This window comes from Dendrobates tinctorius, unplaced genomic scaffold (genome assembly GCF_039654945.1).
Source record: "Dendrobates tinctorius isolate UK_male_01 unplaced genomic scaffold, ASM3965494v1 ptg000111l, whole genome shotgun sequence".
In the NCBI taxonomy this organism is placed as follows: domain Eukaryota; kingdom Metazoa; phylum Chordata; class Amphibia; order Anura; family Dendrobatidae; genus Dendrobates; species Dendrobates tinctorius.
In genome coordinates, this window is record NW_027361779.1 from 25321442 (window position 1) to 25348780 (window position 27339).

Below are 27339 nucleotides of genomic sequence, written 5' to 3' on the forward strand. Positions count from 1 at the left end.
AGATAAATGCTAAAAGGTGTAATGTACAGACTGTATGTAGCCAGCACTTGCGGGTGCAGTGTGTAGACTGTACACTGGGGGAAAAGTATTTAGTCAGCCACCATTTGTGCAGGTTCTCCCACTTAAAAAGATGAGAGAGGCCTGTAAATGACATCATGGGTATACAGCCCCACTCATCACACTGTATACAGCTCCATACATCACACAGTATACAGCCCCATACACCACACTGTATACAGCCCCACACATCACACTGTATACAGCCCCATACATCACACTATATACAGCCCCACACATCACACTGTATACAGCCCCACACATCACACTGTATACAGCCCCACACATTACAATGTATACAGCCCGACACATCACACTGTATACAGCCCCACACATTACAATGTATACAGCCCCACACATCACACTGTATACAGCCCCACACATCACACTGTATACAGCCCCATACACCACACAGTATACAGCCCCAAACACCACACAGTATACAGCCCCATACATCACACTGTATACTGCCTCATACATCACACTGTATACAGCCCCACGCATCACACTGTATACAGCCCCATGCATCACACTGTATACAGCCCCATGCATCACACTGTATACAGCCCCACACACCACACTGTATACAGCCCCATACACCACACTGTATACAGCCCCACACACCACACTGTATACAGCCCCACACATCACACTGTATACAGCCCCACACATCACACTGTATACAGCCCCACACATCACACTGTATACAGCCCCACACATCACACTGTATACAGCCCCACACATCACACTGTATACAGCCCCATACATCACACAGTATACAGCCCCATACACCACACTGTATACAGCCCCATACATCACACTGTATACAGCCCCATACATCACAGTGTACTGCCCCATACATCACACAGTATACAGCCCCATACACCACACTGTATACAGCCCCACACATCACACTGTATACAGCCCCATACATCACACTATATACAGCCCCACACATCACACTGTATACAGCCCTACACATCACACTGTATACAGCCCCACACATTACAATGTATACAGCCCGACATCACACTGCATACAGCCCCATACACAACACTGTATACAGCCCCATACACCATACACTATACAGCCCCATACACCACACAGTATACAGCCCCATACATCACACTGTATACAGCCTCATACATCACACTGTATACAGCCCCATACACCACACTGTATACAGCCCCACACATCACACTGTATACAGCCCCACACATCACACTGTATACAGCCCCATACACAACACTGTATACAGCCCCATACATCACACAGTATACAGCCCCATACATCACACTGTATGCAGCCTCATACATCACACAGTATACAGCCCCTTACATCACTGTATACAGCCCCACACATCACACTGTATACAGCCCCATACATCACACTGTATACAGCCCCATACACCACACTGTATACAGCCCCATACATCACACTGTATACAGCCCCATACACCACACTGTATACAGCCCCACACATCACACACTGTATACAGCCCCATACACAACACTGTATACAGCCCCACACATCACACTGTATACAGCCCCATACATCACACAGTATACAGCCTCACACAGTATACAACCTCATACATCACACTGTATACAGCCTAATACATCACACTGTATACAGCCCCATACACCACACTGTATACAGCCCCATAAATCACACTGTGTACTGCCCCATACATCACACTGTATACCGCCCCATACATCACATTGTATACAGCCCCATACATTACACAGTATACAGCCTCATACATCACACTGTATACAGCCCAATACATCACACTGTATACAGCCTCATACATCACACTGTATACAGCCCCATACATCACATTGTATACAGCCCCATACATTACACAGTATACAGCCCCTTACATCACTGTATAGAACCCCACACATTACACAGTATACAGCTCCATACATCACACTGTATACAGCCCCACACATCACACTGTATACAGCCCCATACATCACACTGTATACAGCCCCATACACCACACTGTATACAGCCCCACACATCACACTGTATACAGCCCCATACACCACACTGTATACAGCCCCACACATCACACTGTATACAGCCCCATACATCACACTGTATACAGCCCCATACATCACACACTGTATACAGCCCCATACACAACACTGTATACAGCCCCACACATCAAACTGTATACAGCCCCATACACAACACTGTATACAGCCCCATACATCACACAGTATACAGCCCCATACATCACACTGTATACAGCCTCACACAGTATACAACCTCATACATCACACTGTATACAGCCTAATACATCACACTGTATACAGCCCCATACACCACACTGTATACAGCCCCATAAATCACACTGTGTACTGCCCCATACATCACACTGTATACAGCCCCATACATCACACTGTATACAGTCCCATACATTACACAGTATACAGCTCCATACATCACACTGTATACAGCCCCATACATCACACAGTATACAGCCCCATACATCACACTGTATACAGCCTCACACAGTATACAGCCTCATACATCACACTGTATACAGCCCAATACATCACACTGTATACAGCCCCATACATCATACTGTATACAGCCCCATACACCACACTGTATACAGCCCCATACATCACATTGTATACAGCCCCATACATCACTGTATAGAACCCCACACATTACACAGTATACAGCTCCATACATCACACTGTATACAGCCCCATACATAACACTGTATACAGCCCCATACACCACACTGTATACAGCCCCACACATCACACTGTACACAGCCCCATACATCACACAGTATACAGCCCCTTACATCACTGTATACAGCCCCACACATCACACTGTATACAGTCCCATACATCACACAGTATACAGCCTCACACAGTATACAGCCTCATACACCACACTGTATACAGCCCCACACATCACACTGTACACAGCCCCATACATCACACTGTATACAGCCCCATACATCACACTGTATACAGCCCCACACATCACACTGTATACAGCCCCACACATCACACAGTATACAGCCCCATACATCACACTGTATACAGCCCCATACACCACACTGTATACAGCCCTATACATCACACAGTATACAGCCTCATACACCACACTGTATACAGCCTCATACACCACACTGTATACAGCCCCACACATCACACTGTATACAGCCCCACACATCACACTGTATACAGCCCCACACATCACACTGTATACAGCCCCACACAGCACACTGTATACAGCCCCATACACCACACTGTATACAGCCCCATACATCACACTGTATACAGCCCCATACATCACACTGTATACAGCCCCATACACCACACTGTATACAGCCTCACACATCACACTGTATACAGCCCCACACATCACACTGTATACAGCCCCACACATCACACTGTATACAGCCCCATACACCACACTGTATACAGCCTCACACATCACACTGTATACAGCCCCATAATCACACTGTATACAGCCCCATACACCACACTGTATACAGCCCCACACATCACACTGTATACAGCCCCACACATCACACTGTATACAGCCCCATAAACAACACTGTATACAGCCCCACACATCACACTGTATACAGCCCCACACACCACACTGTATACAGCCTCACACATCACACTGTATACAGCCCCATACACCACACTGTATACAGCCTCACACATCACACTGTATACAGCCCCATACACCACACTGTATACAGCCCCATACACAACACTGTATACAGCCCCACACATCACACTGTATACAGCCCCATACACAACACTGTATACAGCCTCACACATCACACTGTATACAGCCTCACACAGTATACAACCTCATACATCACACTATACAGCCCCATACATCACACTGTATACAGCCCCACACATCACACTATATACAGCCCCACACATCACACAGTATACAGCCCCATACACCACACTGTATACAGTATACAGCCCCACACATCACACTGTATACAGCCTCACACATCACACTGTATACAGCCCCATACACCACACTGTATACAGCCCCACACATCACACTGTATACAGCCCCATACACCACACTGTATACAGCCCCACACACCACACTGTATACAGCCCCATACATCACACTGTATACAGCCCCACACACCACACTGTATACAGCCCTATACATCACACTGTATACAGCCCCATACACAACACTGTATACAGCCCTATACATCACACTGTATACAGCCTCACACACCACACTGTATACAGCCCCACACATCACACTGTATACAGCCCCACACATCACACTGTATACAGCCCCACACATCACACTGTATACAGCCCCACACATCACACTGTATACAGCCCCACACATCACACTGTATACAGCCCCATACACCACACTGTATACAGCCCCATACATCACACTGTATACAGCCCCATACATCACACTGTATACAGCCCCATACATCACACTGTATACAGCCCCATACACCACACTGTATACAGCATCACACATCACACTGTATACAGCCCCACACATCACACTGTATACAGCCCCACACACCACACTGTATACAGCCCCACACATCACACTGTATACAGCCCCACACATCACACTGTATACAGCCCCACACATCACACTGTATACAGCCCCATACACAACACTGTATACAGCCCCACACATCACATTGTATACAGCCCCATACACCACACTGTATACAGCCTCACACATCACACTGTATACAGCCCCATACACCACACTGTATACAGCCCCATACATCACACTGTATACAGCCCCATACACCACACTGTATACAGCCCCATACACAACACTGTATACAGCCCCACACATCACACTGTATACAGCCCCACACACCACACTGTATACAGCCCCATACACAACACTGTATACAGCCTCACACATCACACTGTATACAGCCTCACACAGTATACAACCTCATACATCACACTGTATACAGCCCCACACATCACACTGTATACAGCCCCACACATCACACAGTATACAGCCCCATACACCACACAGTATACAGCCCCATACATCACACAGTATACAGCCCCATACACCACACTGTATACAGCCCCACACATCACACTGTATACAGCCCCATACACCACACTGTATACAGCCCCACACATCACACTGTATACAGCCCCATACACCACACTGTATACAGCCCCATACACCACACTGTATACAGCCCCACACATCACACTGTATACAGCCCCATACACCACACTGTATACAGCCCCACACACCACACTGTATACAGCCCCACACACCACACTGTATACAGCCCTATACATCACACTGTATACAGCCCCACACATCACACTGTATACAGCCCCATACACAACACTGTATACAGCCCTATACATCACACTGTATACAGCCTCACACAGTATACAACCTCATACATCACACTGTATACAGCCTAAAACATCACACTGTATACAGCCCCATACACCACACTGTATACAGCCTCACACATCACACTGTATACAGCCCCACACATCACACTGTATACAGCCCCACACATCACACTGTATACAGCCCCATACACAACACTGTATACAGCCCTATACATCACACTGTATACAGCCTCACACAGTATACAACCTCATACATCACACTGTATACAGCCTAAAACATCACACTGTATACAGCCCCATACACCACACTGTATACAGCCTCACACATCACACTGTATACAGCCCCATACATCACACTGTATACAGCCTCACACAGTATACAACCTCATACATCACACTGTATACAGCCTAAAACATCACACTGTATACAGCCCCATACACCACACTGTATACAGCCTCACACATCACACTGTATACAGCCCCACACACCACACTGCATACAGCCCTATACATCACACTGTATACAGCCCCACACATCACACTGTATACAGCCCTATACATCACACTGTATACAGCCTCACACAGTATACAGCCCCATACACCACACTGTATACAGCCTCACACTGTATACAGCCCCATACACCACACTGTATACAGCCTCACACATCACACTGTATACAGCCCCACACATCACACTGTATACAGCCCCATACACCACACTGTATACAGCCTCACACATCACACTGTATACAGCCCCACACATCACACTGTATACAGCCTCACACATCACACTGTATACAGCCCCACACACCACACTGTATACAGCCCTATACATCACACTGTATACAGCCCCACACATCACACTGTATACAGCCCTATACATCACACTGTATACAGCCTCACACAGTATACAGCCCCATACACCACACTGTATACAGCCTCACACTGTATACAGCCCCACACACCACACTGTATACAGCCCTATACATCACACTGTATACAGCCCCACACATCACACTGTATACAGCCCTATACATCACACTGTATACAGCCTCACACAGTATACAGCCCCATACACCACACTGTATACAGCCTCACACTGTATACAGCCCCATACACCACACTGTATACAGCCTCACACATCACACTGTATACAGCCCCACACATCACACTGTATACAGCCCCACACACCACACTGTATACAGCCCCATACACCACACTGTATACAGCCTCACACATCACACTGTATACAGCCCCACACATCACACTGTATACAGCCTCACACATCACACTGTATACAGCCCCACACACCACACTGTATACAGCCCTATACATCACACTGTATACAGCCCCACACATCACACTGTATACAGCCCCACACATCACACTGTATACAGCCTCACACATCACACTGTATACAGCCCCACACACCACACTGTATACAGCCCTATACATCACACTGTATACAGCCCCACACATCACACTGTATACAGCCCCACACATCACACTGTATACAGCCCCACACATCACACTGTATACAGCCCCACACACCACACTGTATACAGCCCCACACATCACACAGTATACAGCCCCATACACCACACTGTATACAGCCCTATACATCACACTGTATACAGCCCCACACATCACACTGTATACAGCCCTATACATCACACTGTATACAGCCTCACACAGTATACAGCCCCATACACCACACTGTATACAGCCTCACACATCACACTGTATACAGCCCCACACATCACACTGTATACAGCCCCACACACCACACTGTATACAGCCCCTTACATCCCATAGTGAGGGGCGCAGACCACCTGTTGACGCCCATTGCAGCGTCTCTGTAGTGTATGAGCATTGCACAGGCTGGCAGAGGACGTAACAAGAAGGCATGACTCAGTGCCAGGCTGGAAGAGTAACGCATGGTACAATAGTCTGCACGACTGCTCTCTCCACACCTCGTCTACCACGCAGGTAATGTGACACACGACACTCGGTGCCTACCTGTTGCCGCGTTCGGAATGTTGTGACGAGATTTCGGTGTCCTGGGGGCAGGCTCCGGAATGTGTTCCTCGGTGGCAGCAGAGCAGTTACACCGGAGCCCCCGCCTTGTGTGCGGACCCTGCTCGGGGCTTTGCGGGTACACGAGCAGCTTTCCCAATGTTTTCTTCACACAGGAAAGATCTGCTTGCAGTGCAGCGCCACCTGCTGGATGAGGAGCGAATGAGGGGTGGAACAGGCCCGCTGCTCATCACTGTGTTTCATACAGTCTTGGCCAAAAGTTAGGAGCGTGACACAAATTTGGGTTTTCACAGTGCTTTTAGCTCTTAGGCTATGTGCACACGCTGCGGAATGGGGTGCGGATTTGGCCGCGCGGATTTTGTAAAATCCGCAGGTAAATCTGCGGTTTTACCTGCGGATTGCTCTGCGGTTTTACCTGCGGATTTTCATCTCCACAATGGAGGAGATGGCAAACCGCAGCGGATTCTGCTGTGGTTCCGTAGCGGATTTGGTTGCTGCGGTGTACAGTACCATTATTCCCTATGGGAATAAAAAACCGCAGTGCAGACGGTGCGGATTTTTCCGCGCGGTTTCTAAACTGCAGAAAGAATTGACATGTCATTTCTTTCTGTGGATTCTCCTGCGGTTTGCCATCTCCTCCATTGTGAAGTTGAAAAACCGCAGGGCAAAACCGCAGAGCAATCCGCAGGTAAAACCGCAGGTCTTTTGACCTTATATTCACAAAAATTGCCCAAACCAGCTATTAATATATAATACTGGATATATTACCACAACATACCAATAATTACTTTTGTGGTCACCTCATAGAACAATGTACAAGAAGTTTCCACACAATGGTACCTTATAAAAAACCATCTTTATTTAAATACCAATGTCACAACATTAAAAAGAAAGGTGCTGGATCAATATGAGAGACAAAGCGCATGTAAACACCATATGATAATGTATTCATGGGAGGCTGCAAAAACAATATGCAGTGTGAACACCAAAAAAAAAATTGTAACTAATTCAATGTCAAATATTGATTGACTATCATTAAAGAGTTGTTATACCCATATGCAGTGTGAGAACCAAGGAAGATTCACTTGCTCCATATTCATTATTAATTTATCATAAAAGGACTATTGAGTCAATTTACAGTGTGTGCACCGAGGGAGATTTATGAAATTTCACTTGCTCCATACCAATTAGTCATCTGTGAGGAGGCGCAACACTAAAGGAGCATCCCATCAAACTGATACTTCACAATGCATAAAATAGGTTATAAAGTCTCATGAAACCAGTGTTTCACAGTGCATAGTTATAAACTAAGAAATGTAAACACTATATAACCGCATCATAAGCCTCCATTGATGAAGCATTGCGAAACACGCGTCGGGGCATGAGGGACGCTGCAGTAAGCACCTTTATTTATTGGTAGGTTGCAGTGACTTTTTGTCACGCTTATATAGTGTTTACATTTCTTAGTTTATAACTATGCACTGTGAAACACTGGTTTCATGAGACTTTATAACCTATTTTATGCATTGTGAAGTATCAGTTTGATGGGATGCTCCTTTAGTGTTGCGCCTCCTCACAGATGACTAATTGGTATGGAGCAAGTGAATCTTCCTTGGTTCTCACACTGCATATGGGTATAACAACTCTTTAATGATAGTCAATCAATATTTGACATTGAATTAGTTACAATTTTTTTTTTTTGTGTTCACACTGCATATTGTTTTTGCAGCCTCCCATGAATACATTATCATATGGTGTTTACATGCGTTTTGTCTCTCACATTGATCCAGCACCTTTCTTTTTAATGTTGTGACATTGGTATTTAAATAAAGATGGTTTTTTATAAGGTACCATTGTGTGGAAACTTCTTGTACATTGTTCTATGAGGTGACCACAAAGGTCTTTTGACCTGCAGATTTACCTGCGGATTTTACAAAATCCGCGCTGCCAAATCCGCAGAGCATTCCACAGCGTGTGTGTACGGAAGGTGACCTGACGGACGGACAGACTAGTCAGAGTGAAGAAGGAAAGGTTTGCACAGTGTAGGTAGGTGTCAGTTAGTAGGCTGAGTTCACACGTGGCGTTTTTTTCGCGTTTCCGCGGCGGTTTTAACCGCGCGATTTTGCTGCGAAAACGCGAAAAATAAGCATCCCATGCATTCCTATGGGATTCCGCAATGCTGTGCTCATGCTGCGGTTTTTACCGAGGCGGAATCGCTTCGCGGTAAAAAACGCAGCATGCTCATTAATTTGCGGAATCGCGGCGATCCCGCACCCATAGGAATGCATTGTTCCGCTTACTTCCCGCATGTGGCTGTGGAGAGGGGGACTGAGGAGAGAGAACGTCAGGGGGGTGGTCCTGACAGGAAGAACCGCAGAAGGGACGAGGCACTGGGTGTGAGACACCGTAGTTGACACGACGACTGATCAGTGGAAGCGCTGTTGGTTTACGGGCCTAAGGCGGCCACAGTGATGGACCTGTCAGGAGCGTCGACGGTAAGAAGAGGGGACGGTGTACGCATACACGTCCCCAGCATAGAGTACAGTGTTTGAGAAGCGGCCCTGAAAACAGAGGGCCGTGAGATAAAGAAAGTGCGGTGTGCTCTGAGGCCGTCGGACGGCGAGTGAAATAAACTTGGACCTGTTGCACCCAGAATCTGCCTCCATCGTGTCTCTGTTTTTATCTCTGCGCGGTAAGAAGAGGGACCACCCCCCAGCTCGGCCCACTGACCCTACATTTGCAACAGGTTACCAAACTCTTTTAAAATATTCATGCCTAGGGTGACTGGTGTCATTGATCAGCTTCTCCTTGAGTCAGCACCACCCCTCTGCGGCCGAGGGGTTTACCGCACAACGTCACCTGCACCCACACTAACCCGGCAACCGGGACCGGCAGTTGGTTGGCGGCTACTAGTCTAATCATGGGCCCCCACTGAGGCCTTGCTGCCTCCGGAAAGTTTCGTTGAAAGTACGCTGCGGGCATAGTGGTTACTTGTGACCCCGTGTCTACCAGACACCGGACGGCCCGGCCCCCTGCTTCTGCCCAAACTACCGGACACTTTGCTACCAAATCTTCGGGACTTCCACCACCCCTAGTTGTGGTTTTCGGCTCAGAGTGGCGTCCCCCCATCCCAGAGCCCTTTAGTTTAATGGCCGCCGGGGTGGGTATCTCCCACGCCGCGGACACTCTCGGGCGAAGTGGCCTGGTTCTCCACACTCATAACACCGGACCGGTATAGATTGACCACCCCATGGAGAGAGTGACCCCCAGGGACCGGGATTAACACTGGGTCGTCCAGTCTCCGGTTCGGTTCTTCTCTTTACTTCAGCCAACTCGCTCTTAATATTTTTCAATTCTCGCTTCATCTCCTCCACCCACTGAGGTTCCTCAACTGTGTTCGAGGAGGCCTCCACACCTCGGACCTTCCCCACGGGGACCGCCATCCCCTGCTCTTGCTCCCGAACCCGTGCCTGACTTCCCACTTCTGAAAAGTCTATTTGGGGATTCATTCTGATCTGTTCCCGTAATGCCTGCTTTATCAGTGGATCTCGCAGTCCAGTCACCAGTAGGTCACGTAGGGTAATGTCAACAGGTCCTACCCCTACCCCGTCTTTTCTTTCAATAGCCGTATGCAATTCTTGGAGTACATTCATATACTGTGTAATCGTCTCCCCCTCTGCCTGCATCCGGCTAAACAGACGGGTCCTTAACTCTCCCACATTAGTGGGATCCCCGTGGGTCTGTTCCACTATCTGCAACACCTTTTCAAAAGTGTTGCGGTGCCCCGGAGGTTTCAACATCACTGACCTCCGCACCTCCCCATCTAGGGCCATGAGTGCCACTTCAGCTTCCAGGTCAGGGGTCATTGGGTGCATCCGAAAGAGCCCCCGCATTCGCTCTATCCAGCTCCATAGCATAGTATTGTAGCCGGAGAATCTAGGCAGGTTGTTCAGCATGGCCCCCAATGAAATGCTAGTACGGGGGCCCTCATTATCTACGGAGTTTACAGCTTCCCCCTGACCTGGGCCACCACCGTCTACGCTCGGAGACTGCATCCTGTAGAGGTGGGCCGAGCTGGGGGGGTGGTCCCTCTTTATACCGCGCAGAGATGTAACAGAGACACGATGGCGGCAAATGTCGGGTACAACAGGTCAAAACTTTATTCTCTGGCCACCCACTTGACAGCCTCCGCAGTACACCGCACTTCAATACAATACACTTTACTTCGCTTTACTTGTCGGCCCTCCGTTTCCAGAGCCGCTTCCCGCACACCGTACTTCACACTGGGGACGTGTATGCGTACACCGTCCCCTCTTCACTCGTTGACACTCCTGTCAGATCCGTCACTGTGGCCGCCCTAGGCCTGTAACCAACAGTACTTTTACTGAACAGTAGTCTCTCTCAGTACGGTATGCTTCACATTCCACAGCGTGTGCACGTAGCCTAAGTGAGATGTTTGCATGGTTGCCGAAGTACAATTATAATCATTTAGTACGTTTTGATATTTTTGTTGGCAGATACTTCAAGTTCATGAAATCCTGTAGTATATACAGTGCTGGCATTTCATCCTGACAGCTGGATATTGGCTCCTGACATGGGCATACCCAGGATCAAAACTAGGGGGGGCAAGCCATGGTCGTTCAGGCTGTAACATTTTAGAACAAAAAAGGTGAATGAAACTGCTCCATACAGTATAATGAGCCCCATACCTGTATATACATCATCAGCAGCCCCAGCCGACTAAGCCCAGCACCTGTATATACATCACCAACCCCAGCCCACTAAGCCCAGCACCTGTAAATACATCATCACCAGCCCGCTAAGCCCAGAACCTGTATATACATCATCACCAGCTCCAGCCCATTGAGCCCAGGACCACCTGTATATACATCATTACCAGCCCCAGCCAACTAAGCCCAGCACCTGTGTATACATCACCAACCCCAGCCCGCTAAGCCCAGCACCTGTATATACATCATCACCAGCTCTATCCCACTAAGCTCAGCAACTGTATACACATCATTACCAGCCCCAGCCCACTAAGCCTAGCACCTGTATATACATCATCACCAGCCCCAACCCACTGAGCCCAGCACCTATATAAACATCATCACCAGCCCACTAAGCCCAGCACCTGTATATACATCACCAGCCCCAGCCCACTAAATAAGCCCAGCACCTGTATATACATCATCACCAGCTCCAGCCCACTAGGCCCAGCACCTGTATACACATCACTACCAGCCCCAGCCCACTAAGCCCAGCACCTGTATATACATCATCACCAGCCCACTAAGCCCAGAACCTGTATATACATCACCAGCCCCAGCCCACTAAGCCCAGCACCTGTATATACATCATCACCAGCTCCAGCCCACTAAGCCCAGCACCTGTATACACATCATTACCAGCCCCAGCCCACTGAGCCCAGCACCTGTATATACATCATCACCAGCCCCAGCCCACTAAGCCCAGCACCTGTATATACATCACCAACCCCAGCCCACTAAGCCCAGCACCTGTAAATACATCATCACCAGCCCCAGCCAGCTAAGCCTAGCACCTGTATATACATCATCACCAGCTGCAGCCCACTAAGCCCAGCAACTGTATACACATCATTACCAGCCCCAGCCCACTGAGCCCAGCACCTGTATATACATCATCACCAGCCCCAGCCCACTAAGCCCAGCACCTGTATTTACATCATCACTAGCCCCAGCCCACTAAGCCCAGCACCTGTATATACATCATCACCAGCCCACTAAGCCCAGCACTTGTATATACATCACCAGCCCCAGTCCGCTAAGCCCAGCACCTGTATACACATCATTACCAGTCTCAGCCCACTGAGCCCAGCACCTGTATATACATCATCACCAGCCCCAGCCCACTGAGCCCAGCACCTGTATATACATCATCACCAGCCCCAGCCCACTAAGCCCAGCACCTGTATATACATCATCACCAGCTCCAGCCCACTGAGCCCAGCACCTGTATATACATCATCACCAGCTCCAGCCCACTAAGCCCAGCAACTTTATACACATCATTACCAGCCCCAGCCCACTGAGCCCAGCACCTGTATATACATCATCACCAGCCCCAGCCCACTGAGCCCAGCACCTGTATATACATCATCACCAGCCCCAGCCCACTAAGCCCAGCACCTGTATATACATCATCACCAGCTCCAGCCCACTGAGCCCAGCACCTGTATATACATCATCACCAGCCCCAGCCCACTGAGCCCAGCACCACCTGTATATACATCATCACCAGCCCACTAAGCCCAGCACCTGTATATCCATCACCAGCCCCAGCCCACTGAGCCCAGCACCTGTATATACATCATCACCAGCCTGAGCCCAGCATCTAATATTAATAATCTTTATTTATATAGCATCAACATATTCCGCAGCGCTTTACAGTTTAACAGTTTCAGAACACAAGTCATAAGTAACAACTTTAACAATACAATAATTAAAGCAAAATAAGACGACCCTGCTCATGAGAGCTTACAATCTACAATGAGGTGGGGAGATGCAAAGTACAGGTGTGTATTTACAATGGTGTATTTACAATGATGGTCCAGCCATCTTGAGGGAATTAGGGATGGATGGAGATAGTCAATGGGCTACACATGCACACTTACACATAGAATGATTTTGATTAGTGAACGTGATAGGCCACTCTGAACAAATGTGTTTTGAGGGAGCGCCTAAAACTATGCAAATTGTGGATAGTCCTAATTTCTTGGGGTAGAGCATTCCAGAGGATTGGCGCAGCGCGGGAGAAGTCTTGGAGTCGGGGGTGGGAGGTACGGATGTCATGATCTCAGTGCGGGTTTGACTCGCACACGTGGTGTTAATGTATGGAACCAGTACTGATGACTGGCATTTCCGGGGTTAAAGGTTGTGATCCCGGTGCAGGCTTACCTGCACACCTGGGGCTATGATTGTGGCCTCTCCCTGGTTCTGGGGGAGGCTTCTTATAGCCTCAGGACGCTCCCATCCCTGTCAGTTATACTCTCGCCCTTGGCATTGTGTGGTGACCCCTGAGTGTGTTAGTGCTGTGTTCTGGTTACTTGATTCTCTGTGTATGACTTGGTCTGTTTCCTGGATATCGCTTTGGATTCTGCCTGGTACCTCCTATGTCTGTTTGGTTTTGATCTCTGCTTGGCCCTGATTACCCGCTCTGTCTCATCCCTGGTACTGTACTGTGATCCTGTGTATGACCTTTGGCTTTGTCTGACCTCCCGTCTGTTTATCCCTCCTGTACCTCGTTTAGCACTGCTTCTGTACTCAGGACACGCGCACTGGCTCTATGAGCAAGTGTGGTGCGGTGTCCCTGACATTATAACTGACCATTTCATTTTTTTTTCTCCTCTGAAGGAAAAAAAAAAAAAAAAAAGTGTGTGTTATCCTCATGGATCCCATACAAGCCTTGGCTGATCAGGTCAAGCACCTGACCCAAATGTTCCATAAGCTCAATGTGGAACAACGCACGATGGCCCAGACCCAGCAACAGTTGGTGGTTACTGTGCAGGGGGCTGTCGATGCAGGGGCTTCTAGTTCTGGGGGTAGGGATGTGTCATTAGCGTCCCCCGAATCTCCGGTCAAATTGCCAGACCTTTTCTCAGGGGATAAAAAGGAGTTCAGGTCTTTCAGAGAAGGATGCAAACTTTTTTTTTCTCTAAGGCCCCGCTCCTCCGGGGATGAGTTCCAGAGGGTGGGGGTCATTATTTCCCTACTTCGGGGGGCTCCGCAAGCATGGGCTTTCTCTCTGTCTTCCTCTGCTCCTGAACGTATGTCAGTGAACGCATTCTTTGAGGCCCTCGGGCGCATTTATGATGAACCTGACCGAGTGCGATTGGTAGAGGACATGTTGATGAGTGTCTGTCAGGGGAAACACTCAGCTGCGTGGTTTTGTTCTGAGTTCCGCCGCTGGGCGGCAGAGGTCTCCTGGAGCGACGCCGCACTCCGAGGACTCTTTCGCAGAGGCTTGTCCGAGCGGCTGCAGGATGCCTTGGCATTACATCCCCCACCTAACTCTCTCGAGCACGCCATGACCCAGGCCGTCCGGATGGACTGCAGGTCAGAGGGGTGATGCAGGTGGATACTCCATTATTCCCCAGCGGAAAAGAGACTGCCCCTGAGCCCATGGATGTAGGCGCCCTCTCCCTGAAGGATACGGAGAGGAAACGCCGGAAGGACAAGCAGTTATGCTTTTACTGCGGTAAAACGGGACATTGGAAAAGGGAGTGCCAGAATTGCCCGTCTTCAAACCCGGTCGGCGGGAAACGACTAGGTCTGGGTAGTCAACGGGGAGGCTGCTCAGACCCTCAGGTACCATTTTCCTCGTTTTCTAAAGTAGTACTGCCTGTGGAACGGTTTGTGGATGGTAGTTCTTTTTCCTCTACAGCCTTCGTGGACTGCGGATCATCTGTTAATCTTATTGACTCCCAATTGGTCTCATACTGCAAGATAGGGACAGTTAGGCTCAAGGTTCCGATCAAGGTGATGGCCATTGACTCATCTCCCCTCATTAAGGAGGGAATTCGCTTTATGTCTGATGTGTTTTTGCTCAGAGTGGGCGCTACTCATGTGGAAAACATAAGTTGTTTTGTGCTGGACAATCTACCTGCAGGGTTGGTGTTGGGCATGCCCTGGTTACAACGCCATAACCCAGTTATTAACTGGAAAACGGGGGAGATTGTTCAATGGGGGTTTAATGATTTTGAATTATGTGATAAATCCGCACTGCTGGTTGAACCTGTTAAATCTGTGTCTGTATCATCTGTCGAGCTGGAAGGTATTCCGGAATGCCTGAAGGACTTCGAAGATGTATTCTCCGAAAGCGAGGCCGAGACGTTACCGCCACATAGACCCTTTGACTGCGCTATTGAGCTGGTCCCGGGGGCTAAATTACCCAAAGCCCGTCTGTTTAATTTGTCCGGTCCTGAGCGCTTGGCTATGAAGGAGTACATTACTGAAAGTCTGCGCAAAGGACACATACGTCCTTCAGTCTCACCTGTGGCGGCAGGTTTCTTTTTTGTAAAGAAAAGAGATGGCGGGTTACCTCCCTGTCTCGACTTCTGGGAGCTTAATCAAATTACTGTACGGAATACGTACCCCCTTCCGTTGATTCCCGATTTATGTAACCAACTATCAGGGGCAAAGTGGTTTTCTAAACTGGACCTTCGGGGGGCATATAATTTAATAAGGGTCCGGGAGGGGGATGAATGGAAAACCGCGTTCCTCACGACCGAGGGACTATTTGAAAATTTAGTCATGCCGTTTGGTCTTACCAACGCCCCTGCCATATTTCAGAATTTCATCAACGTGGTATTCTCGGATCTCATTGGTCGTTTTGTCGTTATCTACTTAGATGATATTTTGATATATTCCCCCGACAAGTATTCTCATTTGGAACATGTACGAACTGTGCTCCAAAGGCTTAGAGAAAATCATTTGTATGCCAAATTGGAGAAATGTGTATTCTGTGTACAAGAGTTGTCCTTTTTGGGGTTAATTGTATCCAGTGAGGGTTTTCGCATGGACCCCAAGAAGGTGCAGGCCATTGCGGATTGGGTGCAACCCCGAGATCTTAAGGGTCTTCAGCGCTTCTTGGGGTTCGCCAATTATTACCGCAAATTTATCCGGGGGTTTTCGCAAGTGGTCAAACCTCTCACGGATCTAACATGCAAAGGTGCGGATGTGAGAAATTGGTCCTCGCTCGCAAAAGAGGCCTTTGCAACGCTGAAAAAATGTTTTATGTCTGCTCCTGTGTTAGTGCAGCCAGATCCGTCCAAACCATTCGTCGTGGAAGTGGACGCCTCTGAGGTGGGGGTGGGTGCGGTGTTGTCCCAAGGGCCTGCCACTCTAACCAACCTCAGGCCATGCGCTTTCTTTTCCATGAAGTTCTCTGCTGCGGAAAGAAATTACGACATAGGCAATAGAGAGCTTCTTGCGATCAAATTGGCGTTTGAAGAATGGAGGCACTTTTTGGAGGGGGCCAGTCACCCGGTTACGGTGATCACGGGTCACAAAAATTTGTCGTACATTGAGTCTGCTAAAAGATTAACGCCCAGACAGGCCCGTTGGTCACTTTTTTTTTCCCGTTTTCAGTTTACGATTACATTTCGTCCAGGGTCTAAGAATGTCAAGGCTGACGCCTTATCACGCAGTTTTCAGCCGGTGTCGCCCCCTGAGCCACCGTCCTCCATTCTTCACCCTGGGGTTGTGATAGCAGAGGTCTCATCTGAATTGGAACGGGAGATTCAGGGAGCCCAGTCGCTGGCCCCGGCGGCCAAGCCGGAGGGGAAGTTGTTTGTCCCAGAGCAACTTCGCCTGAAACTCTTGCAGGAGTTCCATGAATCCAAGCTGAGTGCTCACCCTGGTATTTCGGCCACACGTCTGGCGGTGGCTAGGATCTTTTGGTGGCCTACCCTTGGTTCGGACATAAAAAAATTCATTGCTGGTTGTGGGGTCTGCGCTCGTTCTAAAAGCTCTCATAGCCGGCCGGCAGGGGAGCTGATACCCTTGGCAGTGCCCGAAAGGCCATGGACTCACTTATCCATGGATTTTATTACCAATCTCCCTCCATCTAAGGGGTAATACAGTGGTATGGGTAGTGGTGGATAGGTTTTCTAAGCAGGCTCATTTCGTACCCCTGTCCGCACTACCGTCAGCTGAGACGTTGTCCAGGTTGTTTGTGCAGCATGTGATCCGGTTGCATGGGGTACCCCTGAATGTGGTGTCTGATCGTGGTGTGCAGTTTGTGGCTAAGTTTTGGCGTGCTTTCTGCAAAAAATTAGGTATGTCTCTGTCCTTTTCGTCTGCATACCATCTACCATCCTGAGAGCAATGGGCAGACGGAGCGCACTAACCAGTCCCTGGAACAGATCCTCAGGTGTCTAACCTCTGCTAGACAGAATGACTGGTGCGATGCACTGCCGTTGGCTGAATTTGCCTTCAATAGTCGGGTGAGTCATTCCACGGGTATGACTCCTTTTTTGATCAATTATGGGTTCAGTCCTCATTTCGGTGAGTTTTCTCGTCTGGATTCGGGGTGTCCCGGGGCTGAGGACTCTGTTCAGCGGTTAAAAGATACATGGGCAGAAGTCCAGCGGCATATATCTAGGTCTCAAGGCAGGTATAAGTTTTTCGCGGACAGGAAACGAACACCTGGTCCCATGTTTCGGCGTGGGAGAGAAAGTTTGGCTCTCCACGCGAAACATTAAGTTAAAGATTCCGTCAGCCAAGTTGGGACCCAAATTCATTGGCCCGTACAAGATTGTGGAAAAAATCAATCCAGTGGCGTATAGGCTGTGCCTTCCACCCTCTTTCAAGATCCCTAACGTCTTCCACAAATCACTACTGAAACCTTTTGAAGCAGTCCGGGGAGACTCCGAGCCTGCTGCTCCTCCTGTTTTGGTCGAGGGGCAGGTGGAGTACGAGGTTGGTCATATCGTAGATTCCAGGTTGGTACGGCGGTCGGTACAGTACCTGGTTCATTGGAAGGGGTATGGACCGGAGGACAGGTCCTGGGTATCGGCCCGGTTGATGCATGCTGATCGCCTGGTGCGGGCTTTCCATGCTAAGTACCCGGGCAAGCCTGGGGGTCCAGAGGCCCCCCGTTGAGAGGGGGGTACGGATGTCATGATCTCAGTGCGGGTTTGACTCGCACACGTGTTAATGTATGGAACCAGTACTGATGACTGGCATTTCTGGGGTTAAAGGTTGTGATCCCGGTGCAGGCTTACCTGCACACCTGGGGCTATGATTGTGGCCTCTCCCTGGTTCTGGGGGAGGCTTCTTATAGCCTCAGGATGCTCCCATCCCTGTCAGTTATACTCTCGCCCTTGGCATTGTGTGGTGATCCCTGAGTGTGTTAGTGCTGTGTTCTGGTTAATTGATTCTCTGTGTATGACTTGGTCTGTTTCCTGGATATCGCTTTGGATTCTGCCTGGTACCTCCTATGTCTGTTTGGTTTTGATCTCTGCTTGGCCCTGATTACCCGCTCTGTCTCATCCCTGGTACTGTACTGTGATCCTGTGTATGACCTTTGGCTTTGTCTGACCTCCCATCTGTTTATCCCTCCTGTACCTCGTTTAGCACTGCTTCTGTACTCAGGACACGCGCACTGGCTCTATGAGCAAGTGTGGTGCGGTGTCCCTGACAACGGATCAGTGCAGAGATTAGTCGAAAGTGGTTTGCAGAGCGCAGCGGTCGGTTAGGCCGATAGAAATGAGGGAGGAGATGTAGGGGGGTGCTGAACTGTGGAGAGCTTTGTGGGTGAGAACAAGTAGTTTGAATTGGATCCTATAATGAATGGGCAGCCAGTGTAAGGACTGGCGAAGAGCGGACGCGTCCGAATACCAATTAGCCAGATAGATGACCCTGGCTGCTGCATTAAGTATGGACTGGAGAGGGGATAGTCAAGTAACGGGGAGGCCAATTAATAGAGCATTGCAGTAATCCAGGCAGGAGTGGATCAATGCTACAGTGAGGGTTTTTGTTGTTTGCATGGTGAGAAAAGGGCGGATTCTAGAAATGTTCTTTAGGTGTAAGCGGCAAGAGCGGGCAAGAGATTGTATATGGGATGTGAAGGAGAGATTGGTGTCAAATATAACACCCAGTCAGCGCGCCTGCTGCCGGGTTGTTATTATAGTGCCACCCACGGAGAGGGAAATGTCAGATTAAGGGAGGTTAGTGTTATGAATTGGAAACCGAGGAGGAAAAACAAGACAACAAGCTAAGTCTCAGAAAACCAGAGAAGTTGGTAACTATGCAGATTGCAGATCCCTGATCTTAACCGCACAACTAGAAGCAGTCGTGGAGCGTTCCTATGTTGGTCCTAGACGCCTCATCACAACCGGAGAACTACTTGAGAAGACTGGAAGAGAGCTGAAGTCCAGGACCTGAGAAGCAGACTGAATCACCAGCCCCCTGATAGGGCGTTGGCTGTCTTATATCCAGGCTGATACTCCAGAGATCCAATCGTTATCTTCCTCATCAGGTGGCAGATCACTACCACTTAAACCAACCGCACTATCTCCTGTCACCACCAGAGGGAGAATGGAAGGGGAACTCTCAACTGGTGGAGCAGAAAATGAGTTCATGACAGGTTAGTAAGAAGTTCAGTTTTTGAGAGGTTGAGTTTCAGATAGAGAGCGGACATAATGTTGGAGCCTGTGGACAGACAGTAACTGGCGTTCTGTAGTACAGCGGGGGTAAGGTTGGGGAATGACATGTATAGTTGTGTGTCATCAGCATAAAGATGGTACTGAAAGCCAAATTTGCTGATGGTCTGTCCAATTGGAGCCGTGTAGAGAGAGAAGAGAAGGGGGAAAAGGACTGAGCCCTGAGGTACCCAGACAGCAAGAGGAAGAGGAGATGATGTGGAGCCAGAGAACAAAACACTGAAGGAGTGGTCAAAAAGATAGGAAGAGAACCAGGAGAGAGCAGTGTCCTTAATGCCTAGTGACTGGACCCTAGAGAGTAGGAGATGGTGGTCAACAGTGTCGAAAGCTGCAGCTAGGTCAAGAAGAATGAGCAGAGAGTGGTCACCGTTACGTTTTGCTGTCAGAAGGTCATTGGTCACTTTGATGAGTGCAGTTTCAGTCGAATGTAGGGAGCGGAAGCCAGACTGAGAAGGGTCTAGAAGGGAGTGATTGAAGAGGTATCGGGTAACGCGGGAGTAAAGTAGGTGCTCCAAAAGTTTAGAGATGAAGGGGAGATTGGAGACTGGTCTGTAGTTGTTTGTGCAGGATGGGTTGAGAGTGGGTTTCTTTAGTAATGGAGTAACAATGGCTCGTTTGAGGGAGGATGGGAAAATGCCCGAGGAGAGGGAGAGATTAAAGATTGCAGTTAGGTGAGTTGTGGCGACTGGTGAGAGAGACTGGAGGAGATGTGAGGGAATGGGGTCGGTGGTGCATGTGGTCGGACGAGAAGAAGAGAGGAGTCTGGAGACGACTTCTTCTGTGATGGGATCAAAGTGGAAAGTGAGCCAGGGGAAATGCAGGAAGGGATGGGAGTCACAGCACTTGGTGGTTGGTAGCAGATTTCCTGATGGATATTATCTATTTTTTTCTGTGATGTGGGAGGCCAGGTCATCAGCACAAATGTCTGTGATAGGGGCTTGTGCTTTTGGCCTGAGGAGGGAGTGAAAAGTGTTGAAAAGTTTCTTGGGGTTCTTGGCTAGTGAGGAGATCAGGGTGGTGAAGTAGGTCTGTTTGGCGAGGTGAAGGGCAGCCTTATAGGTTCTTAACATAAATTTGAAGTGGATGAAGTCTTCTGGTGTGCAGGATTTTCTCTGTAGGCATTCAGCACTCCTAGAGCATCGCTGGAGAAGTCGAGTTTGTGATGTGAGCCAGGGCTGTTTTACTTTGTGCTTGGAGGTTCTGAGGGTGATCGGAGCTACTAGGTCAAGGGTGCTTCTAAGAGTGTCATTGTAGTGATGAACAACCAGATCAGGACAGGAAAAATAGGAGATTGGGGACAGTAATGAGTGTAGGGAGTCTGAAAGTGTCTGAGGGTTAATGGCTTGTAGATTTCTGATTGTGTGGTAGGTAGGAGTGAGCTGGGGTGGGAGAGGATTTGTGAGCGTGAAGGAGAGTATGTTGTGGTCAGAGAGTGGAAGCGGTGAGTTATTTAGGTGGGAGATTGAACAGAGCCGGACAAAGACGAGATCAAGGGTGTTACCGTCCTTGTGTTTCTCAGAGGTTGAAAGCTGCGAGAGGCCGAGAATGGTGGTTAGTGATAGAAGCTGGGATGCAGATGTGGAAGTAAGGCTGTTAATGGGGATGTTGAAGTCTCCCAGGATAAGAGTTGGTAGCTCTGAGGACATAAAGTGCGGCAGCCAGGCAGAAAAGTGGTCAAGGAAGTGGGTGGGTGAGCCTGGGGGCCGGTATATGACTGCTACTCTGAGGGAGAGGGGACGGAAGAGCCTGATGGTGTGGACCTCAAAAGAAGGGAATGAGAGTGATGGAACTGGGGGGGATGACCTGGAAAGTGCATTGTAGGGACAGGAGTATGCCGACTCCACCACAAATTCTGTTTGTGGGTCTCGGGGAATGAGAGAATTGTAAGCCACCATAGGAGATGGTAGCAGGAGAGACAGTGTCAGAATCCTGAATCATGGTTTCAGTGAGGGCCAACAGATTAAGAGAGTTGTTCATAAAGTAGTTGTGCAGGAAAGGGAGCTTGTTACAAACAGACCGTGGATTCCAGAGGGCACAATTAAAAGATGGAGATGAGGGAGTGCAAGTAATATTAATAAGATTATTATGGTTTCGATAAGAGGTAGGGTAGGGGTTGAGGTTGGGGGATGGTGGACCAGGGTTGGGGAAGATGTCCCCTGAAATCAGTAGGAGTAGGAAAATAAAGAGCACATAGTTGTTGGAATTGTGAGTAGTTTTTTATGTGATGTGTTTGGGCAAGATGGGCTGAGGTGGAAGGTGAGGAGTGCATGGGAGCTGTACATGGGAGAGTGAAGTATAGAGGGGCTGATGTGTATGAGTCTTGATGGAGGGGGGATGGGATGGTGAATGTGGATGGCAAGGGAGCACAGGAGGATAGAAATAAAGCACATGGTTAAAAGGGAATGCAAAATGTGGGTTACCTGATTCATGCCCTGATTAACTGCCATGCATAACTGTCGTTTTCTCATGCTTAGCTTCTGTGATGCTTTGCTTATGGGATGCCTGCGTGCACCTTTCACTGCGTGCTTCCCCTTAGGAACTACTAAATATATAGGCCACACTACATGGTCAGGAGAAAGGGATTGTGGGAGCTGGTTTGGTATAACTTGGCAGCTGGGGCCAGCACACCAGGGAGTGGTTAGATGATCAAAGGCACCAGACCAGGCTGCATCTATATGCTACAGCACCGTCCACCTGATGAGATCTAGAGAGGCCCCAGTCACGGATATAAAGCAGTAAGTATTAAATACAGTGCAACAAATGAATTATACCAAAGCTTTAGCAGGCACAGTAAAATATGTAGCAAAATGGTAAAAAGCAGAAGACAGACAGCAAGCTAAAGTATGGAGTTGTACCATTTGGATATATTGCAGCAGAAATGACAGCCAGCAGAGTTGGGAAGTTGTACCATTCAGGCTGCTTGCTAACAGTGAATGGAGTGAATACATGCAGGGTGGATCAGTTGATTACCATTTGGATATATTGCAGCACCTGTATATACATCACCAACCCCAGCCCACTAAGCCCAGCACCTGTATATATCATCACCAGCCCCAGCCCACTGAGCCCAGCGCCACCTCTATATATATATAGATATATATAGATGATCTATATATATATATATATCATCACCAGGTCCAGGCCCAGCACACTGAGCCCAGCAGCACCTGTATATACATCATCACCAGCCCCAGCCCACTAAGCCCAGCACCTGTATATACATCATCACCAGCCTGAGCCCACTAAGCCCAGCATCTGTATATACATCACCTGCCCCAGCTCACTAAGCCCAGCACCTGTATATACATCATCACCAGCCTGAGACCACTAAGCTCAGTACCTGTATATAAATCATCACCAGCCCCAGCCCACTAGGCCCAGCATTTGTATATACATCATCACCAGTCCCAGCCCACTAAGCCCAGCACCTGTATATACATCATCACCAGGTCCAGCCCCAGCCCACTGAGCCCAGCACCCGTATATACATCATCACCAGCCGCAGCCCACTGAGCCCAGCACCTGCATATACTTCATCACCAGCCCCAGCCCACTGAGCCCAGCACCACCTGTATATATATCAACAGGTCCAGCCCCAGCCCACTGAGCCCAGCACCACCTGTATATACATCATCACCAGCCCCAGCCCACTGAGCCCAGCACCCGTATATACATCATCACCAGTGTAACGCTCACGGCCGTGCCCGGCCTCGCCTCCGCTCCGGCGGCGCCAGCTGTTACCACCTCCCACCGGCACCCTCGCCGCAGCGCGATCTCTCACCCAGCTCTCTGTCCTCCGACGTCCCTGCACCTCCTCCTTAGGTCGCGGACGCGCGCCAGCGCTCTCTCTTCTGTCGGCGGTGGGCGGTGCTGAGGGCGGTGCATACCGCCCACTTCCGGGTCCTATGATATTTCAGGCGTTCTCTCTGTAGATAGGACGCCTGAGGATAGTGTGTTACCTTACGCTCTGTTCTGGCCCCCTCTGTCGTTGTAGGGATCTAGTTTAGGTTCTCTTCCCGTCTCCCTGCTGGTCTCCGTTCTGTCTCGCCTTCTCCTTGTCTCTCTCTCTCCCCGCTCCCTAGGTCTCGTATGTAACCCGTCCCTGTACTTCCATCTGTGTCCTCCTAGTGTGCACTCCCTCTGCTCCGGTGCCTCCTCCTGTGTCCCTACTAGTAGCGGCTGCCTGCCGCCTCCTCACCCTATAACCCTGCTCGGGTTCTCTACACCTCTGTCCAGTGTTCTTGGCCACGCTGTTGCTCCGTGTCCCCGAGCCGTCCCTCCTGGTACCGGCTGTTGCGGTTCTGTCCTCTGCGGTTTTGCCCCTAACGATCCCTGTATAGGGGTCGGTCATCACCTGGCGCGCTCGACCCAGGGGCTCCAGATCCGCGACCCAGAGGGTCCACTCTCGGACATTGTCCATTCCCTGTCCGCTACAGTATCCTCAGGCCATGGACCCCGCGGTGCCGCGGCCGCTACGCAGAAGGAACTGCTGTTCCTGCATGAAAATCAGACCAGGATAATGTCCTTCATGAAGTCCATGGATACCCGGTTGTCTGCTCTGCAAACCTCTGACCCAGGGCACGCCCCCCTCCTAGTCAGCCTTCAGCAGGAGCTCGCGCAGCAGCGCGATGCCCAGTCCCACATTTTGGGTTATATGGCGTCTGTTGACGACCGACTGCTTGCCTTGCAGTCCGCCGCGGCCGCCGCTACCTCACCCAGGGACGCAGCCTCGTCTCCGCCCCCCCGACTGGGAAAGCCTCCCCGGTATAGCGGAGATCCTAAACTATGTCGGTGATTTTTAAATCAGTGCAGACTGCACTTTGAGCTCTTGCCCCAACAATACCCCACTGATCGCGCCAAGGTGGCGTTCATTGTTTCCCATCTTGAGGGAGAAGCCCTGGCCTGGGTGAGTCCTCTATGGGAGAGGGACGATCCTGTCGTGTCTAGTATTCAAAACTTTCTGGAAACGTTCCGCAAAGTTTTTGACGAGCCCGGACGCTTAGCGTCTACTACAGAGGCCCTCTTTAACCTCCGCCAGGGGTCTCTTACGGTGGGACAGTACGCCATTCGCTTTCGGACTTTGTCATCGGAACTTGGATGGAATAATGAGGCACTTGTGGGGGCCTTCTGGAGAGGCCTCTCAAGTAAAATTAAGGATGAACTTGCCGGTCGGGATACCCCAACCACCCTGGAGGATCTCATATCCCTGGCCACGCGCATAGACCTGCGGTTTCTGGAGCGCGCTCGAGAATCGGTTAGGGAGCGCAGACCCTTCAGGCTGTATCAAGGGCCCATTCCGCGCTCCTCAGCTCCCTCTACTAGTACTGGTCCCGAGCCTATGCAGGTAGATCGGATTAGGTTGACTGAGCAGCGTCGCAGGGAGAGGATGACGAACGGGCTCTGCCTGTACTGCGGTGGAGCCAATCACTTTGTGCGCACCTGTCCGGAGAGACCGGGAAACGCCTCCACCTAGGTCAGGTAAGAGGGGCCTCCCTAGGTGATCATAATTCCTCTCTGCCCCTTACCCTTTCAGCTTTAATTATTTCAGGTCGGGAGCGCAGATCTGTGGAGGTGTATGTGGAATCGGGTGCGGCGCGTAATTTTATCCGGCAAGATGAGGTGGATAAACTCCAGATTCCGGTGGTCATCTTAAAAGATCCACGTGCTATCACCTCCGTCGATGGAAAACCTCTTCCCGAGCTCGTCACCATGGTTACGGCCGAAGTAGACCTACAAATTGGAGCGCTTCATGTTGAAAGAATTGCCTTCTATGTCCTGCCTAATTTGTCCCACGCTGTCCTCTTAGGATTACCCTGGCTCCGGCTGCACGAGCCAGTCGTCGACTGGCGCTCAGGGGAGATCCTACGCTGGGGTCATTCCTGCCACGCACGGTGTTTGCTGCCCATCCTTCATCCTCGTTCCCTGCCTATGCCAGCCAATCTTCCGGGTCTTCCCGCACCATACTATGCGTACGCCGACGTTTTTAGTAAAAAAGAAGCCGATTCCCTGCCCCCGCATCGGGCCTATGACTGCCCCATCAACCTGATTCCCGGAGCCACGCCGCCCAGAGGGAGAACGTATCCCTTATCCCCAGCTGAGACCACAGCCATGACTGAGTACATACAGGAGAACTTGGCTAAGGGGTTTATTCGGAAATCCGCGTCCCCAGCAGGCGCAGGCTTTTTCTTCGTTCGGAAGAAGGACGGATCCCTCAGACCATGCCATGTATCGACTACCGGGGCCTGAACAATATCACGGTTAAGAATCGATACCCGCTCCCGCTGATTCCCGAATTGTTCGACCAGCTGAGAGGGGCTCGGATCTTCACGAAGCTGGATCTACGGGGAGCCTACAATTTGATCTGGATCCGCGCAGGGGATGAGTGGAAGATGGCCTTCAATACCCGTGACGGCCATTATGAGTATTTGGTCATGCCGTTTGGTCTCTGCAATGCTCCAGCCGTGTTCCAGGAGTTCGTTAATGAAGTGTTTCGGGATCTCCTGTATTCGTGCGTAGTAGTGTACCTAGATGATATTCTTATCTTTTCGCCTGACCTATCCTCTCATCGGAGAAGCGTACGCATGGTCCTGCACCGACTCCGGGAGAATCACCTCTACACCAAAATTGAAAAGTGTCTCTTCG

The 27339-nt window shown here is 49.7% G+C and overlaps 2 protein-coding genes across 5 annotated transcripts in view; one reads left to right on the forward strand and one right to left on the reverse strand.

Annotated features, from left to right (window-relative positions):
* ANKRD6 (ankyrin repeat domain 6) overlaps nt 1–7646 on the reverse strand; it is a 238102-nt gene extending 230456 nt beyond the window's left edge. For 2 of the 4 annotated variants that reach the window (XM_073589572.1, XM_073589571.1), the window contains exon 1: nt 7473–7644. The gene's annotated coding sequence lies outside the window, so the exon portion shown is untranslated. Of the gene's footprint in view, nt 1–7472 lie in introns of all 4 variants that reach the window. The other 2 variants (XM_073589567.1, XM_073589570.1) reach the window with 2 other exon arrangements.
* RRAGD (Ras related GTP binding D) overlaps nt 1–27339 on the forward strand; it is a 259744-nt gene that overhangs the window by 80514 nt on the left and 151891 nt on the right. The gene's annotated exons all lie outside the window — the stretch shown is intronic.